The following is a 14,781-nucleotide window of genomic DNA, read 5'->3' as shown; positions in this document are numbered from 1 at the left end:
GTTAGTGGGTGCAGTTTGTACTTTGAGACATCAGTTTCCTAATGCAACACGTCTTTTGCCTATTCCAGGCAAGGCTGTAGAATTCTCTCACTTCAATGGGAGGGAGACCTGAGAAGATGCCGCACTTCAAGGTCAGCGATATGCAGCTCTGTAAACAGAGCTCACAAAGCTGGAGTAATATCTCATTGTTGGAGACACCGTGACAAGAATGCTGGTTCTTGTGCTGCACACGATGTATTTGCCTGACTGGAAAGCTTGGTTGCTTTGGTAGCTGGTGGGATCCAGGGTTTGGGTTATTGTTTCTGGGTATATGCTGAGAGCACAATGACTGATTGGTTGCAGGTCCATGACAGTAGCTCTTGTAGAGTATGTGCTTAAGTTAGACTCTAGACTTGTGACATTACTTGACCATTGATGACTTCTGTATCTCAACAGAGTTTACTACTTTTTGATCTAGTTGTTATGCAGTCCAAATTATTTATTTTGAAGACTGCTAAAGATGACTGAAGCTGCCAGCCAGATGTTGAAGTCTGTTAACATCAATATGAATCTTATCTATGATCTACCCTTCCAAGTACTGCTGTACTCACTCCAGCCCCAGGATGTTCCTTTGAGAGAAATGTTCCTCAAAAGGGCCTGTAAGGGAAGACACTTTCTCTTGAGCACTCATCTGCTGACTGATCTGGAGGAACCTAGAGAGCCTGTAACAGCACCACTCGCATGTGGTTTGCACATCCCTACTCTATCATACCAGGGGATAGGCACCCATTGTATCACTTGTTCCCCCTGTTATATACTTGCCATATTTGCATGTGCTGTCACATGCCTGGGCCAGTGTGCCTGTGTGAGATCACGACGGAAAGAGAGGTCAGGGAAAAGAACTACTGAAAGGACAGACCCACTGCCTCTTAAGGGGCCTTAAGGAAAGGCAGTGACAATGCTGGACTCATTGTGAATTGCACTGATGGACCCTGAGACAGTTGGAAAGTTCCTCCCACAGTGATCTGGGGCAGCCGATCAGCCTCATTTATAGGCGGTGACTAACGGTTCATGCTCAGGTGGAGATTTCTGCCTTCGTCCTTACAAAGTCCCAAACCAACAGCGCAGCAGGGAATGGCACTCCTGTAAAGAGAGTTAATTCCTCCCTCCCACAAAGGAAACGGCAAATCCTCATGCCTGGTGACTGCTCTCGGTCTGTTTTTAGCTTTTCTAAGTTCCTTTTCTTGACTTCACCATTCTCATAAGTGTTTGCAGCTCAAGCTGTGGCATCTGAATATGTCATTAGTCACTGAATAGCCAAGAGAGGAACAGTCAGCTGGGGAGGATTCAGGACTATATAATACTGATCTTTGCCCTCTGCAGATTATGAGCATTTTTCTAAGTGCCTCTAATTTTAATCTCCCAAGCTGTGGCTTGTACAAAAATATGTTCAATGGCCTCCTCTCTAGTGTAATATCTTTATATTAAGGATCTTCTCTTTCACCTCAGGAAGTTAGCTTCGTGGTAGACCATCTCCTTAAAAATCTGGTATAACAACAGTGGCATTTTTCTGTGGAAAATTGGAAGTACCACAGGTGATAGATTCAGCTTTTGCCTCTGTCTGGTTACAAGTGTTGGAGATGGAAAAAAATCAGTTTGAAACACATTGATGAAAGTGTAGATCTTTTCAGTTAGTGAAAGTAACTAATTTACTTCTGCCTGTAAGTAATAATTATCTGTATAGAAACCACAGTGATGGAGAAAGACAGCCCAGCAGGGTAAAAGGAGAATGAGAAATCCTGGGATTTTCTGAAAGCATTCAAAAGGATCAGTAAGCAATCTGCCTGTGTCTCCTTCCTGCCACTGTGCATGCAGGATGGGAACACAATGGGGAAATAAATTAAAAATTCAATAAAATAAAGCAAGCACCTAACAAGCAGTGCACAGATTACTCTCTTGCGACCCAGATAAGGCCAGTGGTTAGAGACAGATCCAGCTGCAAGGAACAGGGGATGGGTTAGGGGACAGAGCCAATGTGGGTTTAATCCCAGACTGTTTCAAGGCTTCTCTGGAGTTATGCAGGGATCAGACTTTGTGCCCGCATGAAAACATAACAGAGGATATTCATGAGTCAGACCACAGGTTCAGAGATATGGATCAGGCGCTTCTCCCTAGGTCCTGACTGAACTTCTGTCCTTATTTCTTCACTTATGTGCTTCCCACCCAGGGCACCACAAAGGGATGCGAGCCCTTTCATTGGCTTCCCTGTTGTTGCTGACCTATGGCTCTAGGCTGAGGAAGCCCGATGGCTCCTGGGGACTGTGGGGGCTATTTTCTGTTCCTTACTTTGTTGTGCAGTAGGACAGGTCACCACTGTGCAATTTCAACCAGTTCCATGGCTGGCTTTCAGGGAGCTTATTTTTAGTATATGGCCATCATCACATCCTTCTTTTTCTTTTTTCCTTTATTCATCCTCTGCAGTAGTTTGTTTATTCAGCAACACACTCTTCTCAAACCAGGCAGGGAATTTACTTTCAGGAAGCTGGAAAGCTGGTAGAGACAGCAGCCATTTGCAGATGCTTATGGAAAGACATTTAGAAACAGAGCAAGCGTAACAGCACTTCTCAATTATATACGGACTATCTGAGACTTTTCCCAATGCTTCTTCCCAAATGTATTTTTTTTTATTATTGTGCTGTGAGCAATTTTTCTTTGGTAGATGCTCCTATTTTTTTAATGAGTCATTAAACTCGTCTGCATTTACCCATCCTTAGACTTGGTGCTTTCTGCTCAGTGCCTTAACCAAAACATCTTTCACACTGCCAGGCCTTCCTCCCCAAATTGTTTCTGATCAGCAGTACAGCTTCATCTGCAGTCAGTGCCCTGAGCACTGTGCCTCCCCTATCAGCCGTTTCAGGCGGGAGCAAAAACACACCCTATCCGCCTATGATATCCTCTTTATTTCCTTGCTGCAGCCCTTTTCATTTCTCCCTGGCTGTTCTCTGACAGCTGCAGCCCAAGCTCCAATCTGCTGCAGGTGGCTCTTTTTGCCCTTCAGGCTTTCTTCACCATTGTGATGCATTAATGAAGTAGAGCTCCCTGTCAGACTTCATCAGCAGTCTTGTGAAGACAGAATGAAATCACTTCTATTGACCCACTGGCATATTTATAGGCTCCTTCTTTTTTGCTGAGTATGGCAGTTATCACCTTTCCATCCTCATGTTGTGTTTATTCAGCAGAAAACTAAATCACATCTGTGCACAAGTGGAACATTAATCAGTAAACGTAAGCCACTCATAAAGACTGCCGAACCTATCTAATTACCAGAGCTGGGACAGCTCATGACACCTACCCCTCAGAGGGGTTTGCAACCCCGTCAGTCCCCGGGCCTCTAAACAGAGCCCAGCAAGCTCAGAGGCTTTTTCAGCTCTCCTCTTGCTAGACTGTCCCCATAAAGAAGCATTTTAAAGTTTTCCTGGACTTGTTCCTAATATCTTTCTTTTCTTCTACAGAAACAACAGCAAACCTACATGGGAGCATTCTTTTTTCTTTTTTTTTTTTTTTACTCTATCTCAGTTCTCCCCTTTCTTATTCTATTTATCAGACAGAATTACTTCCAACATAGTCTGTTCCCATGCATATCTGTGTCTGCCTGCCCTCCTTAACAATTTTTCCCCTTGTTTTCCACTAATTACCAAAATCAATCACCCTTCATGCTTTTTTGGGTTGGAGTCTATCATCACACTTGCAATTGTACAAGTTTGTATTATAGTACTAGATAAAGGATAATACTACATCAGTATGGTAATATTTTCAGTAATGATGCAAAAACAGCAAAAGCATTTGATAAATTTTGTGTGAAAAGTAGTTAGTTGATGTACGCATATCTACGATAGAAAAAAGGTGCTGTCAGACAAAGTTTGTATCATTTCTTGATGAGATTACAAATTTGGCTGCACAAGATAGCTCTATGGATAGATATACTTTAGCTTCTAGAAAGCTTCTGACTCGGTCTTGCTTCATTCTGATGAAATTAGTAGTTCTCCTTCTGAGTCTCAGTTAAATACTTTATTTTCTGAATTTTTTATCATCAGCTCCATCTAGAACACATTAAATGGATTAGAAAGTGGTAAATCTACAAATCTTAAAATAGGGAAGCACCATCTTCTGGGGCTATTTCCAGGCAGTAATCTTTTCTTAGTCCAGTGCAATATTAAATGGTCAAGAGGAAAATCTTGGAGGTGGATTTTACCAATGATATAAAACCTATGGAGTAGTTAAAAAGAACAGGTCAGTTCCAAAGAGAAAACTGGTTTATTTTAGCAATATGCATTTTAATAAAACTGAATCGAAGAATCAGGATTAAAGATGTTATTTATGAGAGAGAAAAGCAGTTAGGAAAAGAACTTTGGGGTCAGGACAATCAACACAGTGCCTCATGGCAGCAAAGGAAGTAAATATGGCCCTTTGTTGTGGTTTTGCTTAGTGAGGGGGGGCCTAAGGTGGTAGCTTCTGTGGGAAACTGCTAGAAGTCGCTCCCCTTTGTTCAGTGGACTCGGCCGGGCCTAGGGCGGACCTGCTGCTGGCCAAGGCCGAGCCGATTGGTAGCAGAATGTTCCATGATAACGCCTCTGCGATAACGTATTTAAGAAGGGGAAAACAGAAAAAAAAAGAGAGAAAAGAAGATGTGAAGAAGCTGAGCGGGGGCAGAGGCGCAGACGGGGAGGCGTGAGCCTTGTGGGCACTGCAGGCCTCACCCTCTGGCCTCTTGCCAGGCAGCCGACTGTGTCCAACTCAGCCCGGCCCAGCTGCAAGAAGTGGAGAGGAGATGAGCTGGATGATGTGAAGAGATCCTAAGAGGTGTCTGCCAACCTGTTGTGAAAAACTTTTCTTGTGAGAGAAACAGCTGCAGACGCCAAGGTCAGTGAAGAAGGAGGGGGAGGAGTAATGCGGCTCCTGGCCAAGATTCCCCTGAAGCCTGTGGTGACAGCCATGGTGGAGCAGGTTGTCTCCCTGCAGCCCATGGAGGTCCATGGAGGAGCAGAGATCCACTTGGAGCCCGTGAAGGACCCCGTACCGGGGGAGGTGGATGCCTGAAGGCCTGCTGGGGCAGCCGTTCTGGAGAGACTGCACCCCGTGGAAGAGATGACCCACGCCGGAGCAGTTTCAGGAAAGACTGTGGCGTATGGGTGGGACCCCACGCTGGAGCAGGGGAGGAATGTGAGGAGTTCTTCCCCCGACCATGAAGCAGCGGTGTAAAACAACGTGTGATGAACTGACCGCAACCCCCATTCCCTCTTCCCCCCTGTGTTGCTCAGGGTGGGGGGAAGATAGTAGAGATAATGTTAAGCTCTGGAAGAGGGAGGGGTGGAGGGAGGTTGTCTTGTTGTCTGTCTCCTTATCCTGCTATTTGTAGTAATAAATGAATAGTTTTTCCCAAGTCGAGTCTGTTTTGCCCGTAACGGTAACTTTAAGGATTTTCTCCCTGTCCTTATCTCAAACCTCGAGCCATTTTTCTTATATTATCTCCCACTATTCTCTTGGAGGGTGGGGGGAGTGAGAGAGAGACTGCGTAGTTTGGTCCCAATTGGCGCTGAACTAGGACACCCTTGATTGAGTGATCAAGGGAACATCAGATACAAAGTGGGAGCTGTTTACACCACAGTGAGATAATTAGAAAAATGCTGTAGCCAGTAATGGCTTCTAAATTTATCATGTGTAAGAATGCAAAAAGAGAGAGCTCAAAGAATTATTTCATTAACTAGAAAAATTCATTATTGTGAGAAGCTAAAGATACTCAGTTTAGTGTATACTATTCAGGAGGAAATATGATCAAGTAATTACTCAAAGGGAATGTAAATTTCAAATGTTAGTAAATTTATTTAGCTAAGGAGATGAAAATATAGTGAGAGCCTGAGCTTTCTCGCTTATGCTGAATAAATGCAGTGTTGGAAAAAGATTAAGATAATTTTAAAATAAAGGAAAACAACCGTTCAGACAAGTTACCTAGGTTTACATTGGTTTCTCTGTCACTTATTTAAACCAAGACAGTAAATCTTCCAAAAATAGATGCCATATTTCAGCCAAAAGTTATTGTATTTGATAGAGAAATCATTTGGTATGATTTTAGAATTAGATTATTTTATATCCAAGTAGGTAATAACTCAAGTCCTTTGGGGGTAGCATTTTCATACTGAACAGTGATCCATCTTCATGTCCACTAATGGGCCTCACTTGAACTTTGAAAATTTTACCGATGGCAAAATGGATAATTAAAATTTTAGAGGCTTGCCTAAGCTATTAAAGGAAATTATTAGACCTGGGAGGAGATATCTTAGAAATTCATATTCACATCACTAGAATACGAGTTGAAAGGTATCGGTTGCAAGGATCACATGTAAACCATACACAATCAGGAATTCAAGAAACTCAAATTGTCGTAGTTCAGCCCTGATCAGCACCAGACTATGCAGTCTGTCTCTCACTCCCCCCACCCTCCGAGAGAACAGGGAGAGAAAATATAAGGAAAAATGGCTCGAGGTTTGAGATAAGGACAGGGAGAAATCCTTAAAGTTACCGTCACGGGCAAAACAGACTCGACTTGGGGAAAACTATTCATTTATTACTACAAACAGCAGGATAATGAGACAGAGAACAAGATAACCTCCATCCACCCCTCCCTCTTCCCAAGCTTAACATTATCTCTACTACCTTCGCCCCCCAAGCGGCACAGGGGGGAAGAAGGAATGGGGTTTGCAGTCAGTTCATCATACGTTGTTTCACGCCGCTGCTTCATGGTCGGGGGAAGAACTCCTCACATTCCTCCCCTGCTCCAGCGTGGGGTCCCTCCCACGGGCCACAGTCCTTCGTGGAACTGCTCCGGCGTGGGTCATGTCTTCCACGAGGTGCAGTCCCTTCAGAACAGCTGTCCCAGCGGGCCCTCCACTGGCCACAGCTGCCTTCAGGCATCCACCTCCCCCGGTATGGGGTCCTTCACGGGCTCCAAGTGGATCTCTGCTCCTCCGTGGACCTCCATGGGCTGCAGGGAGACAACCTGCTCCACCATGGCTGTCACCACATGCTTCAGGGGAATCTTGGCCAGGAGCCGCATTACTCCTCCCCCTCCTTCTTCTCTGACCTTGGCGTCTGCAGCCGTTCCTCACAACAGGCTGGTAGATGTCTCTCAGGATCTTTTTTACACCTTATTCACTTCTCATCTCCTTTCCACTTCTTGCAGCCGGGCTGGACCGAATCGGGCCCAGTCAGCTGCCTGGCGGGAGGCCAGAGGGTGAGGCCTGCAAGGCCCATGAGGCCTGCGCCTCCCCCTCTGCACCTCTGCCCCCACTCAGCTTCTTCACATCGTCTTTTCTCTCTTTTTTTTTCTGTTTTCCCCTTCTTAAATACATTATCGCAGAGGCGTTATCACGGGACATTCTGCTACCAATCGGCTCGGCCTTGGCCAGCAGCGGGTCTGCCCTAGGCCCAGCCGAGTCCACTGAACAAAAACGACTTCTAGCAGTTTCCCACAGAAGCTACCACCTTAGGCCCCCCCTCACTAACAAAACCACGACACAAATACAGATTGTTGGAATGATTGTTCATTGAATACGCAGCTTCCTTTAACTTACCTGATAGCAGTTTTAAGGAAACCCATGGTTCTAATTACAGAGCTATCAATACAGAGAAAATCTGTTCAGTGACTTTATTATCTACATATTGAGATGAACTTTTGGCTCTTTTCATCTGAAGGAAGGCATGAGCTCTAGTTCTTATGAACTCTTTCTGATTAATGTGTTGATTTAGTCACATAGTCATGGTTTGTTGCCTTCTCTAGGAGATATCACTGAACTATAGTCAGAAAATAGCAGATGACCACATTCCATCTAAACCTCCCTCCCAAAAAGTCATTGCTGGTAATTTAACATTGATAGAATATAACCATTAATGTTTATTTAACAGGTCTTATTTTGTTTATCCACAGGACAAAAGAGTGGTCTTGCCCTTTAATGACAGTATTTCAAGTGGTTTTTCAAGCTTTAGCTCTGTTTGTGAAAAGCTTTAGATAGTTCCTTGTAAAGGTAAGCTAGAAATCCTAAATAAGCCTTTATTTATGACATCTGAAATCTTTCAAATATAATAGCCTAGTAAGTATGAATTAACAAGACTTTATTATCTTATTGTGAGGACTAAGCTTATTCCAAGAAAAGCCAAATGAAACTAGAGGATCTTCCTCTGGGATCTGAGTATTTAAAAGCAGCTCATCATGTATGTGGAATTGATTATACTGTGTTGAAACAAAATGAAAGAATCAAACAATACATATTTTTTCTGTTGGGAAAAGGAACAGCAGTTTGTAAGTCGCCTGTGATCTCAGCATCCACGTCCTCTCTATATAAGATACTTTGACTGCCTGGTCCCACTGGTGAGTGTCTATTGAGCAGTGAAACTGATACAACCTAAGATTATTTACATCCCTCTCCTACCAAATCAGAGAAGGCAGACTGTGTCTACATGAATGTGTATAAATACAATTACGGATTCAGGATCATGGGCATCTCTTCGCCATCATGTTATTACACAACGCCGTTACCACAAAACCACCAAAGACCTCTGTTTCATGGTAACCTTTCCCAAAGGTGATGTAAATTAATTCAGCCTTCAAATGTTGAGGATGTCAGGGAGGCAGAGAAGGCTCCTAGTGAAGACTACTTTTGCTAGGATTCCTCAGTTTTCTGTATATCCAGCTATACTACAGTTTTGATATTTGAAGTAATGCTTCCCCTGGGTGCTTTCAGAATAAGACCACTGAAGAGCTGCTGAGACTAGGCACTATTTCCTGGTCTCACAATTGCCAGCTACTACAAGGGTGAGTGTACACATGTGTGTGCACACATGAACTCAAGTACTCTTTTGCCCTTCTACCTCCCACTCTCCAGCATGCACTGAGAGCAACCAATTCAGCAACTCCTCTCTTCTCCACTTAATTCAAGAGAATTGGATACTTGGAGAATGTTTTCTTTTTCCTCATTTAGTTGTTTTGTCTCTACATTTCATCTTTTAAATATATGTCAGAAAAAACACCCTGAGTGAGAGCTCGTGCCTGTCAAGAGTGGGTGACTGGTTTTATCTTGTCAACACTGACTTTACCTTCAGCAAGACAAACACACCTTTGGTAGTACCCTGCTGATGGTTTGCAATGAGCAGATGGAGTTGTTTCTTGTGGACCAAATATTGGCTGTTATTTAACTTGAAAACAGTCTCAGGCTTGTAATACTTTAGATGTAGATTGGCTGCACATGCTCAGTCAAATCTCCTTGCATCATCATGTCTACTGCCAGTGTTGTCCTAAGGAGTTATTTCTGCCACTTGGAGTGGTGCCCACCATGTACACAGACAGCATTGGGTAGTCTTTATAGACTGCACGAATAGCGACTGTTAGTGTGAGTTTCATCACAGCAGGACCTGAGGAATTTTACCCAGGAAAGCAAATTAATAGTGTTACCTTGAACTCTTTCATAGTGAAAAATTATTCTAGGGAGAAGTCTGGGGAGCAGATAAAATAGGTTCAGCCCCTAAATACTCCCTCCAAACTAATTCTGAGGGAAGTAACCTCAAAAAATGTAATCTTTGACTACCACAGAATGTGGGAGGTTTTTAGGGTATGATTACAACCTATGTCTCAGCTGAAGGAAAAAAAAACATCTACCTATGCCATGAAATAAGCTGGGGTAAAATAAGTAAGGAAGCGTTTCAAAGGGAGGTTCTTGAAGACTATTATGCTCTCTGTGAGGTGCTAATCTGTTATAAGAAGTACCTTGTACACACAAAAAAGTTTTTCTGTGACATGCTAATTTTGAATTATCTAGAAAATTAGATATTGCTGAGCATTCAAAATGACATACAGCCAAAATGGGACGAGAAAGAGAAGGAAAGAACAGAAAAGGAGACACAATGGCACAATTGCCTGAATGAAATGTAGGTGTCTTCTTGTATTTCTTTAAAAAGTCAATAATTGGATCAAGGAAATGTCATACATCAGAAAACAGTCCTGTCTACAATGTTGTATCATCCTCTGGTCTAAAAAATCAGAATAAATATCAAATAAATGATAAAATAAATGATAAAATCTAATAAATCAGAACCAAAGAGTTTTCATTTGCGTGATCTTATATTTGGCAAGTACTCAGCTCGGAAGAACTGGTATTCCTGTTGCCACAGTGACTGCTCTCGCCAGTACACCCCAGTTGCTGTTATAAGATACGCCACCTTATTATAGCTCAGCATCTTTCATAGGGTCTTCCAAAGCCCACAACCCTTAACATTTCCATTATTGACATACATATTTCTCATAACTTAGGCTTTTCAAGGGGCAGCTTTTCCTTGAGGTCTTGTTGACTGCTGTACATCTGTCATATGAAGTCAGACTGCTGCTGAGGCAGTGAGAGTTAGTCGTACCATGTATTTTAACTAAATGGGAGTAAGGGTGGGGGTAGCAGGGATGGGAAGGATAAGAAGAGAGAACAGAAAAAATTGACAAATGCCTTTCTCAGCATTATATCAAACATGTTTACAGAACTGCACAATTAATAAAAACCCCCTGCACTAGAGTCCCTAATTACTATTCTACACAAGGCGGAACACTTCTTCATTATCCCTTTTTGAATTGATTGTGTACATCAAACAGTCAAGATATAAATAAAATATGCCTGCATGCATAATACCCTCACATTAAAGCAGAAGGCAATTAACCTATGATTTTTCATTAATTAAATTAAAATAGCCCTCTGAAAATGTCTCAAATCAAAACAAGTTCCTTACAGAGTATTTTTTTCTTGCCATGATGCACAGAGCCTGACTGTCAAATCATTGGTCCAGTGAAATTACAATAAACTTCCCCAATTTTATCAAAGGCTACCAATTTTCTTCTGAGACTCCATTGTTCAAAGTGCTAATCCCAATTACAATATTTGTTTTATTTTTCCATCTTTAAAATAATATTTACTGATGCTTGTCCACTATTTAGCACATTGTTTGCATTTTATTTTGACTAATTATAGTGGTCTACTTTGCAGAATTACAATAGATATTGATCTGATCAGAAATTTGGCACATAAGATCTGACTCTAAGAGTGGGTCACTTTTCTTCTCTTAAACTTATATACACAATAATAAACTCAGTTAGCGTAAGGGTTTATTAGTGCTTCACAGTTATCTCCAGTTAACTGAGTTTAGAGTTTAGGTTATATTGCCAGAGACAGGTAAGAATAAGTCTGCTTGCTGCCCCATACACATATTTCTTGTCGATCGTTCTATTCAGATAAACTGAATTGTCCTAAAGACACCTTCAGATGTTTATTTGCTTTGTGGATTGTGAAGATACATGATCATAAAACAAAGAGAAGACATACTACAGTCAAGAATACTCACTGGATGATAACAACATGTCTAATGTAAAACTGCTTCTTCTAAGATATGCCCATTTCCCTTCCTCAGGACAGCTCCCCAAAAAGGTACTGGAAAACATGATGCAGTTTGGTTTTGTTGGGTTTTTTGTTTTGGTTTGGTTTGGTTTTTTTCTGAAACCTGAGGATACAGAATTTTAGATACCTCCAATTATTTATAAACCTTTGATAATAAGAAGCCACAAAGTAAACTACTTACTTTTTGTCTCCTAAAATTAAATCTTCACACTGTAGAAGTGTTGAATCGTGTGTCTGTCTTAAAAGAAGGAAAAGAGGTTTTCAAGTACAGAATATATGAACAGTGGTGCTAAAGCAGCAGTGTATTTCCTTTAACTCAGAAGTCGCTTACCTTTTCAATAACTTTATAAAATTTGAATGTACAAGATTTTGGCTATTTAATAACCATAGCAATGACTTGTTATGTTGGTTGGAATACCAGCATAATTCCTTCAGTATAGATCATGCATGCTGAGGTAGCAGAAGGAGAAGGTGGCAATGTTCCCTTTTGTAAGCGTTGCTGAGAACCCGGAGGCCATGGGCAAAAATTAGCAGAGAGCACTTACTGCAGGGTGGAAACACACTCTAGTGTCCAAGCAAAATCCAGCATGTATTTCAGAAGGCACAGCAAACCTATTGCCTTGTCGGGGCCACAGTGAGTCTCACAGGAGCCACAATGGTGGAAAGAGAAGCACAGCATGTATTCACAGCACATATGTAGGAAGTTGTATATTGAAAAGACAAGGACAGAAATTTTGTTATTTCTACATTTTCAGACACCATAAAGAGGAATGTCTTGCCATGGAGAAGAGAATCATCTTCATCCTTATTTCTTTGCAAAATGGGGACAATACTGACCTCACACAAGTGCTGTGAGAAGACAGGCATCAGATTCAATCTATAAAACAATGAGTTAGTAGACACCAGCAGGTGTTTCTGTTGTGTCACAAGTCTTCCGGTCAGACTTGTCCACAGCCTCCCTTCAGTCTTTCACAGACTATGCAAGCCTCAAGATTTTCACCTTCTGCTAGGGAGAATCCCAAACTTCTGATAGCCTCAGACCTTCAGCACTATTTTATTTTCTTCTGCTGCTTAGCTGTTAGAAGGTAATGCCCAGCCATTGCTTTTTTTTGGTGATGTTGATGTAACTCCATTCATATATCAATAGCTCGATAGCTCATTTAGCTCATTTACACTAACAGAGTCTTTCATGTTCAGTATTTGTGGTGTGTTTGTCTGGTCTCCAGAAGGAATTAAGATTAGATGGCCAAGGTCCCCTAATCTTGGTCAGAGTAAAGAAACAGACAGGTGAAATCAGCCACGCATATCTTTCCTAACAACGATACAGAAATTCATCACACATTTTTCCTATTTGAGATTTAGTAGTTTAAGGAGAAATAATGATCAGAAATCTCATAAGAAGAATTGCAGTTCCAGCTACCCATTTTTCCTAAGATGGTCCAACTGATTAACAATCTAATTAAACTCAGAATAACTGTTCTTCACCTGTATTTAGCTTTGAAGATAGCTACTTCTATTTCAGACCTGAAAAAGGGCTTATGGGCATGAAAGCTTGTCTGTTTTTCCAACTATATATCTTACTTCTCCCACAAATCATGCCTTGTATTTATTATTGCATATGAACACAATTGACGTATGGTTGTCTATTGAAACCCATTTCCTTTCCAGAGGAAAAAAAAAAAAATACAAACTCTCACCAGGTCATAGGAGAGACCCAGTCAGAAAATTCATTATACTACCCACATGTCTAAAAAAGCTATCCTATTTTTAAACTTGAATTCTTGCACCATTTAAAAAAAAAATTGAAAAAGTCAATGTTTTAGGAAGCATAAGGTGTTAGAATTTGGACAGAAAAACTCTATCAAGTATTGCCTTCCCAGTCTAGTTAACAGATATTTTGTCTAATTAATTTAACTGATTCTCCTCCTACAAATATACTACAAGATATTCATTTGTCTTTCTCATGGGAGACAGCTTTCAGCTCCTGAACTGTTGTCCTAATTTCATTCCTACAAGTGAAGTCAGTTATTTTCTTCATCCAAGGGTCGATAACTTCTAATGTCCTCTGTTTCTGCTCTTCAGCAATATGAGCCCACAGTGCCAGAGAAGAGCTATAGACCTGTTGCAGGTACTCACCTGATGCTTTCATGCATGGTAACCAGCTGTTCCTACAAAATATGAAAAATGGTTACGTATCTCCATTCCTCAGTCAAAATGTAGGCAGGGATCAGAGTAAATTACACGAGAGATACTAACATTCGTAAAAAAAAAAAAATCATGAAGACTACAAACTGCTTTTTTTTTTTCCAGCCAGCTAGAGTAATTTTATAGGCTCAGATACATATCTGTACCTGTGCTATAAAAATCATTGTGCCCAGAAAATAGCCACTGTGAACTGAAGGGCTGTGCTTATTGCACTTCTGAGAGATTTGGGAGGAAAAGGCATTTTGTGATTTTAAGCTCTAGGAACTATTTTTTAACCTAGACAGGAGAGATTCAACTGAGGGCAGAATGGAGTGGAAGAGCATATATTTCCATTACAGCTAGCCCTTAAAAGAAAACCAACAAAATTAAACAAAAAACAAAAACCTACAGCAACTTGTAAGCAGGACATGGTCAGCATTTCTCTTCTGCAGTTACTTGACATTTGCATTTCACTTCTTGTAACACTTTCTCCCTCCCATCAGTTGTTTGTCTTCTCTTCAACTACTCTTTTCCTAAAAGAAACCAATCTGCGAAATCACATTTGATTCAAGTTTGTGATATGTAAATATCTCTTAGCAGTGAGCTAAAGCAGCTGAAGACCAATGCCTTAGACACCATAGGTGCTAATGAAAGAGCGTGTCACTTATGTTCAAACAGAAATGGAGACTTGGCTTTACTCCAAGCATGTGAATACTTTTGTGTTTTTCATGGAATATCAGTCAAAAAACCCCTATAAATTACTCCAAAAACAGGTAATTTTCCCATTCTTCTCCCCACTCCTCCAAGAATAAAGACCTTGTGAAAAAATATACAAATAAACAGTTTGCAAACCAAATGCACATGCGGAAATTCTTTTTGGCTGCAAAATACTCCCTCACCAGAGTCTCAGGGGACTTGCATAAATATGAAAAGTGGAATTGCAAACAGCTGTGGTGTCATAGGCTATCACATGGTTTCCTGTGATTATCACCTAAACAGACAAACAAAAGAGGAAAAAAAAAAGACACTGTTATCAAATTCAGAAGGGAGGAGGTGGGAGGATTCTGTCTGACGTTTTGTCTTAACGAAGAACCATCACAGCCAGCTTCACCCTGGAACAGCCAGGGCAAGCCGATAC

This window comes from Chlamydotis macqueenii, chromosome 2, assembly GCF_036417535.1.
Source record: "Chlamydotis macqueenii isolate bChlMac1 chromosome 2, bChlMac1.mat, whole genome shotgun sequence".
NCBI lineage: Eukaryota > Metazoa > Chordata > Aves > Otidiformes > Otididae > Chlamydotis > Chlamydotis macqueenii.
The sequence above is the reverse complement of the archived record's forward strand: the minus strand, read 5'-3'. Positions refer to the sequence as shown.